This window comes from Anolis sagrei, chromosome 3 (assembly GCF_037176765.1).
Source record: "Anolis sagrei isolate rAnoSag1 chromosome 3, rAnoSag1.mat, whole genome shotgun sequence".
Lineage (NCBI taxonomy): Eukaryota > Metazoa > Chordata > Lepidosauria > Squamata > Dactyloidae > Anolis > Anolis sagrei.
In genome coordinates, this window is record NC_090023.1 from 190,516,016 (window position 1) to 190,535,581 (window position 19,566).

The following is a 19,566-nucleotide window of genomic DNA, read 5'->3' on the forward strand; positions in this document are numbered from 1 at the left end:
CAAACTGCATTAATTCAACAGCGTAGCATTAATGCATTCTAACTGTGAATGATTTCCAATGTCCCATGCTCTAGAATGCTAGAAATTTCAGGATGTGGGGAAATTTCAGGGGAAGAGCAGAATTCTATTTTCCAATGAATGTCCTCATTCTCCTACTTCTGCTGGTTATGCTTTGTAACATAGTTATGTGCTTTGATACGTTAATGCTTATCATGAGCCACTTAAGGCAGTTTGCTGTGGATAGAGTTGGTTAGTCACACTATTAATTCGTTTCAAATCAAACTTTATCAAGACCAACTGTAACTAGAGGTGGCAGCCCATATAATTTACTCAAAACAGACAAAAATACTTCAGTTTTTTTTTTAAAAAAAATAGCCTCTCACACTTGCTGCTCGCTTATCTGGATGTCTTACAAAGAGAGAGACCTGGTTCTTTTCATACTACACATTTATAATGCTGATTTCACTCTTATTGCCACAGACACGTGTTGTGGGATCCTGGGATTTGCAGTGAAGTGAGGTGTATCTAAAATGTGCAGCCAGAGAACTCTAGTGCTTCAGCAAACTACAAGCCTCGTTCTAGAAAATCATGACTTGTAACCTTTTAAAGAAGAGCCAAAATTTGTTTGAGTAGAATCTTCTCAAGTGGTATACAATCAAATGTAAATATGCAAGGCAATTGGCTTCAGTTGTTAGACTGAACAAACATGTTGTTTCTCATCTGTTAGGAACGGAGAATGTGCCAGTGCAGAAAAAAAGCAGTTCTTCAGAAGTGTTTTTCAATGCCCAAAAATATATTTACTCTCCTACAAAACAACTTGTTTTATGTTATGCATTCAAGAGACATAGACTTTGGTACAAATAACATATTTAGTTTACTCATAATCTTCATGTGTTCAGCATACACAAGTACACAACCTATCAGTCAGTTACATATATGTTTGAGATAGTTTCCGTGCCATCCGGTCAGAACTTCTCTCTGACAATAAACTGCAGGCAAGTGATTGCAAGTTTGTGATCTGAGCAGTCCCAGGGCCCTTCCACACAGCCCTATATTCCAGAATATCAAGGCAGAAATTCCCACATTATCTGAGTATGGACTCAGATAACCCAGTTCAAAGCAGATATTGTGGGATTTTCTGCCTTGATATTCTGGGATATAGGGCTTTATGGAAGTCTAAAGAAGTCCATGATCTGTGTTCATCTCAGAGTAGATTGTGTGGTCTCCAGCCCCTCCTACACCTTCTCATGAAAACATAGAGCAAGGAAAGAAAGCTGCATATCAGAACATACATACAATAAGCAAGCAACAGGATTATAGATAAATAAATTACTAGAGGAGACTTGAAGAAGGTTGTAATTTCCAACACATCAGTATTCTATGTAGGACAATTAAAGCAGAATCATTGCCTTAAAAGTATGTACAGCAGTAATTCCCAAACACTAGTTCTCCATATGTTTTGGACTTCCAGAAGCCTCCATTGCTCTGATCAGTGATTGAGGGCCCCTTCTACACTGCCATATAACCCAGATTATCAAAGCAGATAATCCACATTATCTGCCCAAAACTGGATTATATGAGTCTACACTGCCATATAATCCAGTTCAAAGCAGATAATCCAAAATGCTTTGAAGACCAGAATTTGGGGAAAGGGTCTCTGCACTTTCAACTCCACTCATAGAATCTTTGAATAATAGAGTTGGAAGAACCCACAGGGCATTCTTGGTGATTGCTCCCCCAGCTATGGAACTCCCTTCCTGATGAGATCAGGTTGGTCCCCTTCCTCCTGTCCTTTAGAAGGATGGTAAAAACTTGGCTGTGGGACCAAGCTTTCGGGACAGGGCAATGAAGCGGCAGTGGGAAAGATGTCAGGGCCAATTGGATTTAATGCGGATGGCTAGGACGGTTTTAAACGGTGTATTTTAATATTTTGATAAATGTTTTTTTAATGTTTATGTATTGTATATGAATCTGTGTCCCGGCATTGAATGTGAGAAGGGCAGAATATAAATGTTTTAAATAAATAATAATAATGTAGGAATAGCACAATCAAAGTACCTTTGACAGATTTCCATCGAGCTTCTTCTTAAAAGCCTCCAAAGAAGGAGCTTCCACTCCACTCCACTCCACCTCATCTCATATAACCAACCAGGAAAGATGTGCTTTTATGGACATAGAAGTTATTGCATAGCATAGGATGACAGTTATAAAACTATTTCTCTATTTTTTAGTTTCTCATGAAGATAGAATAAAGGTGAGCATCCCTGCCAGATTATCTCTGTGCTTGTTTTTGGAAGTAGGAGGGGGAGAAAGAACTCTCTAAGCATAAAGTGAATTGGTCATACACTCTGAAGGATTGAAAACTTAAGGCCTTTACACAAGCTGAAGCAAATCCAATGAACTACAGCTGTTACAAAACTGGTTGAATACATTTCTACCTTTCCCCCTGTCAAGACAAGCTTTCTGAGGACCAACATTAGCTTCCAAACCTAAGCCAAGCACCGGATGGGCTTGTGTTACTTGATGAAATAATCCTTGACTCAGAACATTATTCACATTGACTTATGATATGACCTGTTTCTCGAGTTTGGTCAAAACAAGTTACTGATCCAACTCAAGAGCTGTTGAAATACAGTAAAAAAACCAATACTTTACAAGCCTTAAAACTCACAGTAAAAACACTAAGTGTTTTGCCACCCCATATCAAATTTCCCTAATGAAATGGCAAATGGCCTTTATTTTAGAACAACTGGTACACTGTTGGGCAACTATTAATCATCAAGAAAGATGTTACCCTTTTGCCTTAGAGCAAACATTCTCCCCATTTACTGTCAGTTACAAATAAGAGTTACTAGTGTAAAAGAAAATTCCAAGTTAATCCTTGCCTTTCTCCAGCTCTAAAAAAACTACCTGCCACTGAAACTGATGTTGGCAGCTACTTCAGGCATCAAACGTTGGATGACATGATTAATGACTTGTAAATTGTTATTTAATTTGTACTTATTATATTCAGCTAAGTCAGTGATGAGAACTGGTGCTTGTAGGTTTTGTTCTGCCTCATAAGCTGAAATAACCTGTAATATTATGCACATACATATAAGAGCCAGAAAGTTGTAATGGTCTGAAGACCAGGGCTTGAATCCTTGCCTGGCCATGGAGTTTTGTTTTTGTTTTGTTTTTTGTCGTGTCAGGAGCGACTTGAGAAACTGCAAGTCGCTTCTGGTGTGAGAGATTTGGCCGTCTGCAAGGATGTAGCCCAGGGGACGCCCGGATGATTTGATGTTTTTATCATCCTTGTGGGAGGTTTCTCTCATGTCCCTGCTTGGGGAGCTGGAGCTGACAGAGGGAGCTCATCCGCCTCTCCCTGGATTCGAACCTGCGACCTGTTGGTCTTCAGTCCTGCAGCACAGGGGTTTAACACCCTGCACCACTGGGGGCTCCAAGGCCATGGAGTGACTCTAGACAAATCACACTCTTTCAGCCTTAGACGAAGGCAACCTTCTTCTGAACAAATATTTGCCATGGAGAAGCCCAAAATAAGTTCATTTTGCCATAAGCTCAAAATGATTTGAAGACACACTCACTTTTAAACAGAGGCTGGATGGCCATCTGTCAGGGGTGCTTTGATTGTGCTTTTCCTGCATGGCAGGGGATTGGACTAAATGGCCCATGAGGTCTCTTCCAACTCTATTATGCTATGATAATTCGCCTTGGTGAATAACCTCCACAGAAAATTGGACAGGGGAAGTGTGTCCTGCTAGTTCTCTTGTACATCTCAGCAGCTTTCGATACCATCAATCATGATAGCCTTCTGGGTCAGCTCTCCAGAATAGGTCTTGGGCCCCACTCCTTCCTAGAGGACCATACCCAGATGGTGATGCTGAGGGATACCTGCTCAGACCCCTGGCCATTGACCTGTGGGGTCCTGCAAAGTTCTATTCTTTCCCTAATGATTTTCAATATCTACATGAAACCACTGGGTGAGGTCATCCGGAGTTTTGGAGTTGGATGCCATCTTTACAAAGATGACACGTAACACTACTACTCCTTTCCACTTCACTCCAAGGAAGCTCCATGGATCCTAGAGCAGTGTCTGGCAGCTGTAATGGCCAACAAGCTGAGGCTTAATCCAGACAAGACAGAGATCTTCCTGGTCAGTCGTGAAGTGTATAGAGTGGCAACCTGTGTTCAACAGGGTTATACTCCCATGGAGGACACAGGTCCACAGTCTGGGGGTTCTTCTGGATTCATTGCTGACACTTGAACCTCAGGTATCGGTGGTGGTTGGGAGGGCATTCGCAGTTAAAACTGATGCACCGGCTGCAATTGTACCTCGAAATGCCTGAATTGGCTATGGTGGCCCACGCCTTGGTTACATCCAAAATGGACTACTGTGATGCACTCTACATGGGGCTGCCTTTGAATCAGAAACTGCAATTAGTGCAATGATCAGAAGTTAGATTATTAATTAGGGCTAGCTATAGGAAGCAGGAGCTGACACTCCATGAAGCCATGCTGGCCACATGACCTTGGAGGTGCCTATGGACAACGCTGGCTCTTCGACTTAGAAATGGAGATGAGCACCACACCCCAGAGTCAGACACAACTGGACTTAATGTCAGGGGAAAACTTTTACCTTTACTATAGGAAGCACACCACACCACTATTAAAGCAGCTCCTCTGGCTTCCAATAAATTTCCAGACCCAATTCAAAGTGCAGGCTATCACCTATAAAGCCCTATACGCTTCAGGTCCAATCTATCTTCAAGACTGCATCTCCTTCTATAAACCTGTGCAGGCTTTCAGATCTCTTGGGAAGGCCCTCCTCTCAGTCCCACCATTGACTCAAGTATGGTTGGTGGGGACAAGAGAGAGGGCCTTCCGGTAGTGCCCTCCGGTTCTGGAATATCCTCCCTAAAGAGATTAGGTCATCCCCCACTCTCCAAGCCTTTCAGGCTAGTTTCACAACATGGCTCTTTACACAGGCCCTTGACCCTGTGTAATTTTATGGTCAGATCGAGAACCCAGCGACTGTTTTACACGGGCACTTTGGTTTGTTGCTTGTAGATAGGCAGTTTTGTTGAGAGGTTTTACTATGTTTTATGAATTTTATATTTTATCAGATGGGTTTATGTATGTTTGTTGTTTTTAGATATATTTTGTTTTATATGCTTGGGTATTGTTGTCTTCATAGTGCTTCTGTGAGTCGCCCCTTCGAGGCGATGGTGGTTGGGGTACAAATAAAGTTATTATTATTATTATTATTATTATTATTATTATTATTATTATTAAGGTGTCATTTGCTGCTGTGTCTCAAGCATCAAAATGCACTGGGTTTACACTGCCCCAACAACTTATTGGGTAAACAAAGAACTGGTAACAGACTGTCTAAATTAGAAATGTGGAATTTGGCCATGAAACCGGCTGCCTAGAGGCACTCATTCGCTGGTATCATGTTGGTTAGTGTGTGAAGTAGAATGCACCCATTGAATCAGTTGCTGAATGGTAAACACATAGGCAACCTGTTGGATTAAATGGTTCTACTCCAGTGAAGATTAACAACAGAATTATACCATTGCCTTTTAGCTGGGCTACCTCAAAGCCTGTTGTGAGGATGAAAGGAGTAGCTGTATACTTTATGTTGAGCTCCTTGGAGAAATAACTAATGCATAAACAAACTGCAATGAAGACTGAGAAGATGGGGAGGTTTAGAGAGGTTAGCACAGGGTGGACTGGAAATAATACTCTCATCTGAGAGCTCTGAGTCTTGCTAGCAAAGACCATGAATCCAAGCTTCTTACTTATGACAGGTCCCATGACTGAAGCCAGACAGGAAACGTTAAAGAGGGCATTGTGATCTGGCAAAAAAGACAACATTCCCTTTCTTGTCACTGTGATAGTTATCTCATTGCCATGCAATCACTAACAGATTGCTCTGACTTCTGCTTGAAGCTGGAGTGGTGGTTCTACCATGGAACAGGGTGGACAATTGGTGGTCTTCCAGATTTTGTTGGAGATGAGCTCCCACCTACCCTAAGAAGTAGTCAATGGTGAGGCATGATAGGAGTTGCAATCCAACATTATCTGGAAGGGTTGCTGTGCATTTTTCCATGCTATACGTCCATGTTCCAGAATGCTTCTCGAACATAGCCATACAGTCCAGAAAACTCACAGCAATTCAGTGATTCCAGCCATGAAAGCCTTCAACAACACATTAACTAGAAGCCCCTGGTGGCGCAGTGGGTTAAAGCACTGAGCTGCTGAGCTTGTTGATCGAAAGGTCGCAGGTTCGATTCCAGGGAGTGGCGTAAGCTTCTGCTGTCAGCCCTAGCTTCTGCCAACCTAGCAGTTCGAAAACATGCAAATGTGAGTAGATCAATAGGTACCGCTCCGGCAGGAAGGTAACGGCGCTCCATGCAGTCATGCCGGCCACATGACCTTGGAGGTGTCTACGGACAACGCCAGCTCTTCGGCTTAGAAATGGAGATGAGCACCACACCCCAGAGTCAGACATGACTGGACTTAATGTCAGGGGACTACCTTTACCTTTACCTTTATGCGTTGTGCAATCATGTCGTAGAATATCACCATTCCTTGCTCCTCAAATGACTTGCTCCCTCAAATGACGATGCATTAAGTGTCCTTTCAACCATTCCTTACTTGGATTTGTTATGTTTAGCGTTTGGTCTTGGCAAAGACCATTTTATATTTTCTCTGTGTGTGTATAAGAGTGTGTTGCTCAGATACCTTTACTAGAGTGAGAGATGTGGAAGAAACCTGCTTCCAGAATATTTTGTTTTTTAAAGGAAACAAACTTAATGAATGGTATAGAATAGAAACAATTCTGTGGGTATTTTTGTAATGGTTAGGCCCGCCGACAATAGGCTTTTTCAACCTACAATGTAAATATTCTTATCGCTACTGTAATGTTTTGTGAGAACTCTTGCTGGAACCAAACTGGAACCAAACTTTTTTTTTCTTCTCTCACTATTGAAACCCGGAGTACCAAAATCCAATAAAACTGAAGTTTTCCAAATATAATTTGGGGATGCTTTCTTTTCTCTGAAATAGGTTACCAAAAATATGTATTTCCTTTTCTACAATTACAATGTGCAGGACAAAATGGTTCAAACAGTTGCCTTAGCAGCAGGGTGGGGATAACTCGAGTTCCTGCTGTTTTTAACAATCTGGCTTTCATAGGCTGTGTTGTAATCATCCAGTATTTCTGGTTTGATTTATAGCTTCTTCTCTGGCACTCAGAGGCAGGAATTAAAATCCACTGGGAATGTTTTCAAGTCGTATTTGCATTTTACCTGTTCAGCAATTTGTTAAAAAGACAGAGGTTGAAATCCAATGTCATGCAAGCAGACTTCCATTTGCACAAAGGGCCTTGCCCTCCCCCTCCAAAACTTCACTGGGGACGCCCTAGTTTTCCAAAGCAGATTTTGAAGGTACATGCGAGACTCCAGGGCAGGAGAGGGCAAATCTGAAACCACCCTTTTATTCCTTAGGCACGGTAGCTTAAGCATTCATTCTTGTTCCAAGTAATATTTCAAGCTCAGGGGGTGGAGAAAAAGATGAATGCAAAGGAGAAGAAAAAGAGGTTAACTAGGAAGGTTATCTTCCTCCCATGTTCAATTTGTCTTTTTATCCCTTCCCACCATTTGACTTCATTGATTTTGGTCTTGGACTCATGACACTCAAGGGAAATGACATGATCCTCTGCATTGATAATGACTCCCGTGTTGAACGGCTTACTGGGTTGGGAGTGGGAGGTGAGACCCCTGTATAATACAGTCTGAGAGGTCTTTTTTAAAAATGCCACAAGAATCAGTAAGCAAAATGTGTAATTTGGCAAGGCTGCAGTTATGGAAGAGCAAAATGAAAGTGACTTCCCTGCAATAAGAATTCTGTATGTGTTTGCCTTCAAGTCCCGGTTGACTTTTGGTGACCCCATGAATTTCAGAAGGTTTTCTTAGGTAAGGCAGCTGATGCTTTTTGGCTTCCAAGATCAGGCAGGACCTTGTGCCTAGCATCAGCAACATTTCCTACAAATACACCATTTCTTTTACCAACAAAGACCTCAGGAATTGCTGGCTGTTGACATATTACATTTTTCATGGTTCATTCCAGGACTGCTCTCTCATGGTGTAACTGGCAGTAAGAATAAAAAAAAAATCTTGTGTGAAGTGGCTGTGTTCGGGTGCAGCCATTAGTAAGTTAAGAATGCTTCGGATGAATGCTGTGTCGAGGTGTTTGCGCTTTTCTGGGACTGAAACACCCAAGGATGTCAGGTCTATTGAATGGCTACTATTGCAGAAGCCTGTCTTAAATCTGTGCCAGACTTACAAAAACAAAACAGTAACTTCAGTTGGTCACAGCTTTCACAGTTGGGAATGTTTGCTCAGCTGAGCAAATATTTCTGTAGGTTGTTTCCATAGCTCTCAACTTCCATAAATGACATTTAACCTTCGCATGGTATCTCAACTAGACCTTATTTGACACAGCAAAATCTAGGAAGTCCATTACAACTGGCAGCAGCTTTTCAGGGGGTCCGGGAGACTTTTTTTTACCTAGCCTTAAGCAGAAATCCCTGGTCTCCTCCCATTTTATGACTATCCAAATTTTATCCTGATTAACTTTTCAAATTATGTAAGATGGGTGGCATTTGGGGTACTGCTGTGGTTAGCAATCTATTACCAAGTGAGTCAAGTCAATACTGACACTGAAACACAACACCGCCTGAGTTCTGCGAGTGCATTTTTCCGAATGAAGCAGAGAGTGTTTGAGGATTGGGACATCCATAGCAATACCAAGATGATTGTTTATAAAGCTATTGCCCTCCCAACCCTACTATATGTCTGCGAAACGTGGACTGTCCACAGACGTCACATTCAATTTCTGGAATGATTCCGTCAGCATTGCCTCCAAAAAATCCTGCAAATCTCTTAGAAAGACAGACGGACAAATGCCAGCATGCTGGAAGAAGCAAAGACCATCCGCATTGAAGCAATGCTCCTATGCCATCAACTGTGCTAGACTGGCCACGATGTCCAAATGCCTGATCACCATCTACCAAGGCAGTTATTACACTCCCAGCTCAAGAACAGAAAACATAATATTGGAGAACAGGAAGAGATTTAAAGGTGGGCGTAAAGTCAAACTGAAAAACTGTGGCATAGACACCGAGAACTGGGAAGCCCTGGTTCTTGAGAGCTCTAGCTGGAGATCAGCTGTGACCAGCAGTGTTGCAGAATTCAGATACACAAATGGAGGGCGAAAAAGAGAAATGTGCGAAGAGGAACGTGCATCAAGTAACCCTGACCAGGACCGCCTTTCACCTGGACACTGATGCCCTCACTGCGGAAGAAAATGCGGATCAAGAATAGGCCTCTGCAGCTATGTACATATCCACCACCAAGACACTACACTTGAAGGACCATCATCCTCGGGCTATGTGGGATTGCCTAAGTTAAGTTAAATGTTAACTAAAACCCCATGGATTTCATGAGGTTTTCTTAGGCAAGGAATACTCAGAGGTGATTTTGCCTGTTTCTTCAGTTGAATTATATCCTACGGCACCCAGAATTCAATAGCAGTCTCCCACCCAAGGACTAACCAGGATTGGCTCTGCTTTGCTTCCAATATCTTATAGGATTTGGTGTCATTAGGAAACTTGAGCCCCTTTCAGAAGACCATAGCACTCTTGAACTTCAAGAATTCAGAAGGCAGGTAACATGAACAAACAAGAGGCTGCTTCCTTTTTCTCATGGAGCATAATGCATGATCCATCCGTTTCCAATGTACATGGATTCATCCTTCTCTGACTTTTTTATGTTGGAACAAGTGCCAGTTCACACATTGAACAATAGCTGCATGTTGAACTTGACTGAAGGTATTTCAGGTATTTAGACAACATTTTTCTTTGGTTTATTAGACCAAAGAAAAGGTGTTGGCTGTGTCTTCCCTCCACCTCAATATGTCTGCTGTTTTATCACTCCCAACCCATTCATTGAGAAATACATGCAAAAGCTCTCCCCATACATCTACCCCCATAATATTTATGTCAGGCTTTTACTTGCTGCAATTTATATAGTTTTGTAAAACAGTTCTACCCCATGTTGCAGGCTGATTCATGAGCTGCTGAATTTCAGTTTGTATTTCTAGTTTTGTTGTTCCTACTTGTTTTGGCTACTGTTCTGCTACAGCATTCCATAAAGACATGTTTCCTATAAAGATACTTTCTGAGGAAATGATACATTTTCAGGTCTGAAATTAGATTCCAGCTGCAGTGTTTGGAAATAGCTATTGCTTCAAAAACGAATTCCAGAAGTACAGGCAGTCCCCAAGTTATGAACAAGATAAAGTTCATAATGAGGGTTGAATGAAAAGTAATGCCTCCACCTTCGTAAGTCCTCAACAGATGGCAGTACTGGTATGGGGCAGGTACTGGCTTCTTCAGTAGACTCTCCTCTACAGTTCCATTTTGATGGGAAGCCTTAGCATTGAACAGTTGTGTTGTTAAAGTGTTAAGTATGGAACCCTGCACAGACGGTCGGTGAATACAACTTAAGCAATGTGCAGTCATTGAATTCTTGATAGCAGAAGGTGTCACTCCAAAGGAGATTCATCAGAGAATGCAAACTGTTTATAGTGATTGTGTTGATGTGAGTGCTGTGCATTGTTGTGAGAGAAAGTTTAAAGATGTTGAGGTGGGAACATCTGACTTGCGTGACAAACAGAGTTGGACGTCGTGTGACAGCAACCACAGAGTTTCACAAGCAAAAAGTTGACAGATTGATTCAGGACAATCATCGTATCACTCGTTAAAACAGTGGATGTGGCTCTTAATGAGAAATTTCAAGCATAATCGGCATTTCACAAGAATGTGTGCGTCATATTATTGCTTTGCTTGGCTATTGGAAGATCTGTGCACGATGGGTACCCAGGATGCTGATGCCTGAAATGAAAGCGCACAGACTTGAAACTTCAGAGACTGGATCTCACCACCATACAACATCCTCCATAGTCCAGATTTAGCACCATCTGACTTCCATCTGTTCCCAATAATGAAAGAAGATCTGCAGGGACATCATTATGCTTCTGATGAAGATGTTGAGAGACCTGTGAGGCGCTGGTTGCGGAAACAGACTTCTTCCGTGATGGCTTCAGAAAACTTGTTCATTGTTGACAGAAATGTTATCCAATCGTCTGGCGATTATGTGGAAAAGAGAGTAGTGGTAGTTAAAGAGCACATTCTAAGGATTATTCCTGCGTTTATTAAAATATTCCCATTCAAACCCAAGTAATGAAGGTGGAGGCATTACTTTTCATTCAACCTTCGTAAGTTTGTTCAGTTGAATGTGTATCTAAGCCAGAACAGGTACATTTTTAAGTATAACTCCAGCCATATATTTATGCAAGCTTTGGATAGCATAGGGAAAAGTGAGCACCCATGTGGTGTTTGTTTTGCTCTCTGTGCCCCTGTTCAAAAGATTTCACCTCACTTGCTGTCCTTGTGAATATTGGAGTTTGAAAAAAATGGCTTGTTTTGGAAACAAGGATGAGGAAAAAAGCTTCAGCGGAGAGATCTTTTCCCCATGATAACTCTTTCAGGAATGAATTTCCTTTCCGAAGGGTAGATTATTCTCACTTCCTGTGGTGTCAACCCTGTTTTTAACTATGAGTAATTTGCAAGTCGGATGTGTGTAACTCGGGACTGCCTGTAAACCCATGGAGAAAATGGCCAATATCCAATATCCTTTTTGCACAGGAAAAATATTCTCCAGCATTTCGATTTATATGACTTGTCATGGACTGCCATGTTCTTGAACTCACCCTTTGCTTAATGGCCGAGTTCCTCCCCATCCACCAAGTTAAAAGTGAGAAGAACGCCAACTTATGTTACCATGAGGAATGGGTACATCTGTGCAAACTCTGAAAAAGCTCAAGTACGCGTATTTGTATACTTTCCCAGCATCCCAATGGAATTTCACCCATTGTGGCATTTTTCCAACCTTGCCTTGACCCAGGCACATTGGCACCTCTAAAAATATGCACAACCACACTTCTCCTACAAACAATGCTGGAATACCACAGTACACCAACTTTCTCTATTTCTCCATTCAAAACTTCATTTTGAAAGAAAAGAAGAGTTTATTGTCGAAGGCTTTCATGGCCGGAATCACTGGGTTGTAGGTTTTTTGGGCTGTTGTGAAGTCTGAAGTGAGACCTCACACCTCTGAGGATGTCTGCCATAGATGCAGGCGAAACGTCAGGAGAGAATACTTCTAGAACATGGCCATACAGCTCGAAAAACCTACAACAACCTAAAGAAGGGTTTGTTTCAAAAGTTTTAAAATCTGTCTTCATATTGTCTAAAATCTGTTTTCATGTTGTCCAATCTAAGGTTGATTCAGTAGCGCATATTTAAGAGCAATGCAGGAATGAAGTGTGTGTGTGTGTGTGTATTCTATATATGTTTCTAAAATGTATCACCCACAGACAATACTTAGAAGTTGACCCTCAGCTGTTCTCTGAAAGCCTTGTGAGTCGAATTTATTGTTTCAATTATCTCATTCTCTGTGTTGAAGAAACAAGTTTCATAGTAAATAATTTTTATCTAGATTACTCTGAATCTGGAGTCAGTATAGCCAAATAATAATAATAAAAAAGGCTTGAGAAATATGTGGCAAAGAATGTGGACAAGGTATTGTCGAAGGCTTTCATGGCCGGAATCACCGGGTTGTTGTAGGTTTTTTCAGGCTATATGGCCATGTTCTAGAGGCATTATCTCCTGACGTTTCGCCTGCATCTATGGCAAGCATCCTCAGAGGTAGTAAGGTCTGTTGGAACTAGGAAAAAGGATTTATATATCTGTGGAATGACCAGGGTGGACAAGCTTTGAAGAAAATATTTTGTGTGTCTTTTTTTTCATTCTTTTTTTTTCTCGTAACTCTTTTTTTCTTACCTTGCTGCAGTGCACCTTTACATAAAATTCTAAAACTAGTCTTCACCCCACGTTTCCAATACATACATTAACATTAACCAGATATAGTGAAGACATCTGCCTTGCTACTCTGCTGCTGAATATGCATGCCCAGTATGGAATACATCTCACCACGTTAAAACAGTGGATGTGGCTCTTAATGAGACATGCTGCATTATCACAGGATGCCTATGCCCTACACCACAGGAGAAATTATACTGTTTAGCCGGTATTGCACCACCTGACATCTGTCAGGAAGTAGCAGCCTGTAATGAAATGACGAAGGCATGGATATCTCTGGCCCATGCACTGTACGGATATCAGTCAGCAAGCCAACGCCTTAAATAAAGAAACAGCTTCCTAAGATCCACAGAGACCTTAGGCAGGCTATAACCCAGAACCTCAATCTATGGTTGATACCAGAGGAGAAACTCCTCCCTGGGCACACAGAAGACTGGGCGACTTGGAAGGCACCAAACAGACTGCGCTCTGGCACCACAAGATGCAGAGCCAATCTTAGGAAATGGGGCTACAAAGTAGAGTCCACAACATGCGAGTGTGGAGAAGAGCAAACCACAGACAACTTACTACAATGCAACCTGAGCCCTGCCACATGCACAATGGAGGACCTTCTCACAGTGACACCAGAGGCACTCCAAGTGGCCAGCTCCTAGTCAAAGGAAATCTAGTATAATGCCATGTTTTTAACCTTGTTTGTTTTTAAATACATTAGAACTGGATCCTCAATTTGCTTCTGACACGATAAATAAACTAACTAACTAACATTAACCGCCTCTTTAGGAACTTTTCAGAAACGACGTTCCACTACAGCCAGAAGCATGCAATGAAAAATGACAGAATCAACTCTCTACGTGTCTACTACAGTCTTACAAAACTAAATGGGGCTTGAGTCTAGATAAAATAACATCACAGACTAGATTTTTCTAACTGCCCCAAATGGACAACCTGAAAGTAAGCAATTTTGAGAGTGATCTACTTTACATGGAACTCAAATCATTTGTGACAGGGCCATAAGGGAATTACTGACATTCAGAGAAAGCTTAATGGTGTGCATCTGTATGAATTTGTGTAGAAGGCCTGCTTCCTTCTGAACATTAGGAACTTAGCCGAGCACAGAAATGCTTGGATAAAATTGGGGAAATCTTACGGCTTCCTCTGAAGAATCAGATCTTTTCAAGTATAAGACTGAAGTAAGGAGGAGGAGGAGAGGGAAGGGCCACCACAAATTTGTGATATACAGCTCCTGATGCTGTTCACCTTTTCTAGCTTAACCCCCCATAATCATGTAGGCTAGAATCAGTCACTTTGGGTCTTTTATTTCTTTTGGTAAGATGAAAGGATGACATGCCCAGTGTACTTGCTTTAATAGGAAAGACACTAGATTCTCTGTCTCTCTGGCAGTAGACCAGAAGATGCTTTAGTGAACTGTCACTCGGCCATTTGCAGAAGAAAGTGCTTTCAAGAGCAAGCTGCACATACCAAAGGAAGCATTTGGATTTCAGGCATATGACAATCCAACAACCCAGACACATTAGTTTTTCCTTAGGAGAGCCTGTACTTTCAGTGATTCACAACCTTTCTTTGACTAGGGACCACTTTGATCAGTGACCACTCTTCAACATTAGTACAAAAAGGGTTACAAATCAGTTTATGGTCAACTTTAGATTCAGTTTGATTATTTGGGGTACTGATTCAGAAACTGCATTGGATAGACCACATCAGCTCTAATTTCTGATACAGAACATATGTCATCCAGTAGTCGCCATCTGCTCACCCACAGAAAACCATATTTAATAAGCCTTGGCAAGACCAGTCACTCTTGTTGCAACGGTGTAGTAACAATGAGGCCACAGACCATATTTTAGTTCTTGCAGACCACTGGTGGTCCATGGACCACAGGTTGGGAACCACTGGTTTATAAGAACTCAATAGCCAAACAAAAACCCTGGTTCTCTACATTTCTGTTTTGGTTGCTTGGACCTTGGTAATTCTCTTTCCTTTGGAACTGTGAGAACATGGTGGAGGGAAAGGGACCTGTTAAGATCCCACAAGCTACGCCAGATAAATAGACCCCCCGTTTCATTATTTAGAACAAAAGTCATCCAGAGATAATGTGTTGCACATTTTCCAAATTTTAATAGACACGAAAGTGAGTCCATTTCAACTTAAGACTACACTGATTTCCATTCTATTGCATGTCCCTTCTCAAAGAGTGTACAGAAACTGGAGTAAACAGTTTTGCAGCGTTAAAAACAAAGTGTGAGAGATCTTGTTAAGTCAAAGCAGCAGCAATGTATGTGTAAATCGGAGGGGGGGGGGGATTATCAAGAATAGCTATCATTTCATAGGTAAATAAATACATTCCAAGTTGTAGTATTTCATTAGGATCCTACTTTGTGGAAACATTACTCGCCAAGTTTGCTTCTTTTGGGTTAAGTAGCCCTATGACTTTTGGTCAGACTAGCTTCTGGAAGGCTTCCTGAGCAGTCCAGATGCCTTTTTTTCCTCTTTTTCACAGGTGAGTGAGCCGGACCAGTCTGAAAACGTATCCTGCTGCCATGTGCACTGAAACCTGAAGATTCTCCCAGGGAAGCAAGTCAGGATGTTTACAGACTTTGTGAAACTCTAGGACAGCTGTGCTCTTAGCTTCGGTTACCTTGAAGAAAGTGAAAGAAGCAAGAGGTTACTGAGAGTGACAACACAGTCATCGAACACAAGAACGGTACACACAGGCATCCCTCTAAATATAGTACAGATCCTCACTGGCTAAACCTGTCACAGCAAACTGGAGCACCACAGACAACATTTGTATTGAAGCAAAAGTCACAGTGGAACTCATTCTTCTGAAGGAGAGTCATAGTCAAAAAACACATGGAACTGGAGATAAAAAATGGTTAGCAATCTGCTCTGAAAGAGGAAAAAAAGCTAATATTCATAATATCTTCACATTCCTGGCAGCAGATGAAAAGTCAAGTTATTACAATAGTTTTTGCTCCAATCCTTTCTTTTGAGGGTCATACATGAACCGACGGGGAAATACATTTTACTCTACTCTTATTTTGAAAAATAAGTAACTTGTGGAAGTTGCTTTGACATACATATAATTCTCAAAGGCAAATTCACTGTTACGGTTTCAATTGCGAGTCTTCCTTTCTGTCACAGTAAACAAAAATCAAGTTTCCTTTATTCACATCCAACAAAATATGTCCTCTCTAAACATTTTCTAAGCCCTACAGTGAGATTCCATAGTAGGGGTATCAAACCCATTTTCACAGAAGGCCACAACAGGATTACAGTTGCCTTCATTGAGACCATGGACAGAGAATCCATGGATACAGTAGGACAACTATAATTTTTTACATTGACTTCCCAGATGCTATTGAATGACAATTCCCAACAGCATTTGTGGCTCTGAGTTTGGGAAAATGTTAAAGGGCATTTTAAAACAAGACAACATATTTACAAGCCTTCGATCTAAATTCAAATCCCACTACCCTGGCTAAATGGAACAAACTGCAGCCTTCCAAATATTTATTGTTGTTGTTTATTTGTTCAGTTGCGTTCAACTCTTTGTGACCTAATGGACCAGCCCATACCAGAGCTCTCTGTCAGCTGTCGCCACCCCCATCACCTCTAGTCATGATGTCTAATGATGAGGAATACAGGAATTGCAGTCCAGCATCTGGAAGGCCACATAAAATGATATTGTGGGCCAAATTCAGCCTGCGGGCATTGAGTTTCACATATTTGTTCCATGGTATTCTTGGATAGGTCTTCTATTTCAATAAGATTCACAATTATGTGAAATTTTGTGTGTCAACACGAAGTCTGGGCATGTATTCCTCACAAATACAGGTGTTGTACTGTATACATATTCTCTACCTTGTAAGAATTATTTCAGGTTTCATTATGAGCTGTAGCCAACAGTGATTATAGTAAGAAATGTTTCTCTACACCTGCTATTTAGCTTGCTATGGATCTCAATAACTTACCTGGTTTCCTTCATGAGGTTCTAAAGCAAGAACAATTTGGGGGGTAAAAGGATATCAATACATCTGTGGGGTGGTGAAAATAGTCTGTCCCAACATGCATGAGCTGTAGCATTTTCTAGAGAAGTAGTTCCCAACCATTGGTTCTCCAGTTGTTTTGGATTTCAACTCCCAGAAATCCCAGTCAGTTTATCAGCTGTTAGGAATTGTGGAAGTTGAAGTTCAGAACAACTGGAGGACCAAAGGTTGGGAAGCACTGTTCTACACAGGAACAGTGCTATGAGCTACAAACAGGTCTGACGTCCCATCTCACAGAATTCAAGCAAATGACAGCAACCACCTTAGCCCTTCGCCTTTTCTACTCCATGGTTAATAACTTCCAGTTCCCAACGCCAGTAGTTCTACTGATGGATACTAAGACACTCTTTGGAAGTCACTCATATCTAATCTTCAGAGGAGCACATACAAACATTTCATATGAAATCAAATATTCTCGAAACTTATCTAACTGGGATGGGGGGAACAAAAAAATCTTGTTCTCTTGTTTTATGTTACGAAAGGCAAAAAGCTTAAAGAGAGCAGAATAAAGAAATATTACTGTTCGGTGAAACCCTTGAGACAAGGGCGGAACTCTGTAATACAATTTATAAGAGCAAGGCTTTTTCAAAACACCCTTGTTAGGAATAAATTCAGCATTGTGAAATGTTATTTATTTTATAGCTTCCTATGCTTCTTGTGAAATAATCCTATTTGTATTTCCTAATATTATTCTGTAAATAACAAGTCCACAAACTACAGAACTAAAGAAGGTACTGATTTGTTGACTGTAGTATTTTAAAACCTGTATTTCTTAAAAACTCTGCCTCCTCTAAACAACTATCTACGATATTTCCAAAACAAATTCTGTAGGAAAAGCCATCTGATGAAGAAGCCACTGATGTAAGCAAATACTCCATATTTAAAATACATTTCAGTATCAGACTGCACTCTGGCATCATGAGATGTAGAGCCAACCTCAAGAAATGGGGCTACGAGTGTGGAGAAGAGCAAACCACAGACCACTTATTACAATGCAGCCTGAGCCCTGCCACATGCACAATGGAGGACCTTCTCACACCAACACCAGAGGCACCCCAAGGGGCCATCTTCTGGTCAAAGGACATTTAATAGAATGCCAAGTCTGCAAACTTTGTATTTTCTCAAATATATTACAATTGTACCCTTGTTTCGCTCCTGATGCGATAAATAAATAAGAATTTGATGATATGGCAATATGGATTTCCAAGTTTTTAAGATGTAGGGAAACATTATCCACACAATACAATGGGCTAAGTTCAACTCTTAGTTCCAACTAGAGTAAATCCATCAAATGGGTTAAAACTTTGGTAAATCAGCACTTATGTAAGTTCCATTGATTCAATCAGTACTACTAGCAAAGCATTTATTCAAAATTAGAGAAGGAAAAGAGGTAATGAAACATCCTTTCATAATATAGCTAGATTCCCAAGGCAGAAAGATCAACCTGTTGCCAGTCAGCTTAGTACTCACTCTCAAAAGTCTCTTGGAACTAAAGATCATTAATACATTTAAGTCTGATTTTTGTTTTATATCTTAAGTTACTGTATATACTCCCGAATAAGCTGAGTTTTTCAGCCTTTTTTTAGGCTGAAAAAGCCCCCCTCGGCATATACTCGAGTCAAGGTTATTTATGATTTTACTCTATTTATTATTATTATTACATGTATTATTTTACTCTATTATTTTATTACATTTATTATTTTACTCTGTTATTTTTGTTAATTTATGATTTTACTCCAGTATTATAGTTATTACTACATTTATGATTTTACTCTCTTTATTATTATTCGAAGGATACGTAAGCACATTTACATTGAAGAAAGTTAAAATAATGGTTTAATCAGTTGGACAGTCTTATCTTAAATTACAGTTTTATGTAAATATTCAATATTCAGTTTTATGTAAATATTCAAAATATTTAATCTACCAATACTTCAATGAATGTAATTTTATTGATATCTATTTTTATTTGGAAATTTACCAGTAGTTGCGGCATTTCCCACCCTTGGCTTATACTCGAGTCAATACGTTTTCCCAGTTTTTTTGTGGTAAAATTGGGTGCCTTGGCTTATATCTGGATCGGCTTAAATATATATGATATGTCAGGTTGTGCTACTTTTTCCTGCTTTACAATATGAAGAAATAAGATCCAAAGCAAACTGAACGTAACAAAATGCAGTCTATTGATTCCTTAAATAACCAAGACACTCCCCTTGAAACAAATGTTTCTTTCATAAATCCACTTGAATGGAGACAACCCAAAATATCACACTTTAGCAACAATCAAATGCTAAAGTCCATTGTTTTTGGAAAACAAAGGAACAATTTTGGATACTCAAACTATACAAGCTAGGCCCTGAAGCTGCCAAGATATATCAGATAACACAACTACTTTCAGTTTATAATCCTGAAAACAAAAACAATGACCACCAAATATTTACAAAACTTTAGACCAGACAACAAAGACATCAAAACAGCTGAAGATTTTCT

The 19,566-nt window shown here is 40.5% G+C and overlaps 1 protein-coding gene across 3 annotated transcripts in view; it reads right to left on the bottom strand.

Moving 5' to 3' along the window:
* Positions 1-15,123: 15,123 nt before the first annotated feature.
* Positions 15,124-19,566, bottom strand: part of PWWP2B (PWWP domain containing 2B) — a 72,996-nt gene continuing 68,553 nt past the window's right edge. For all 3 annotated transcript variants that reach the window (XM_060768672.2, XM_060768671.2, XM_060768673.2), the window contains exon 4: positions 15,124-15,665. The gene's annotated coding sequence lies outside the window, so the exon portion shown is untranslated. The remainder of the gene's footprint in view (positions 15,666-19,566) is intronic.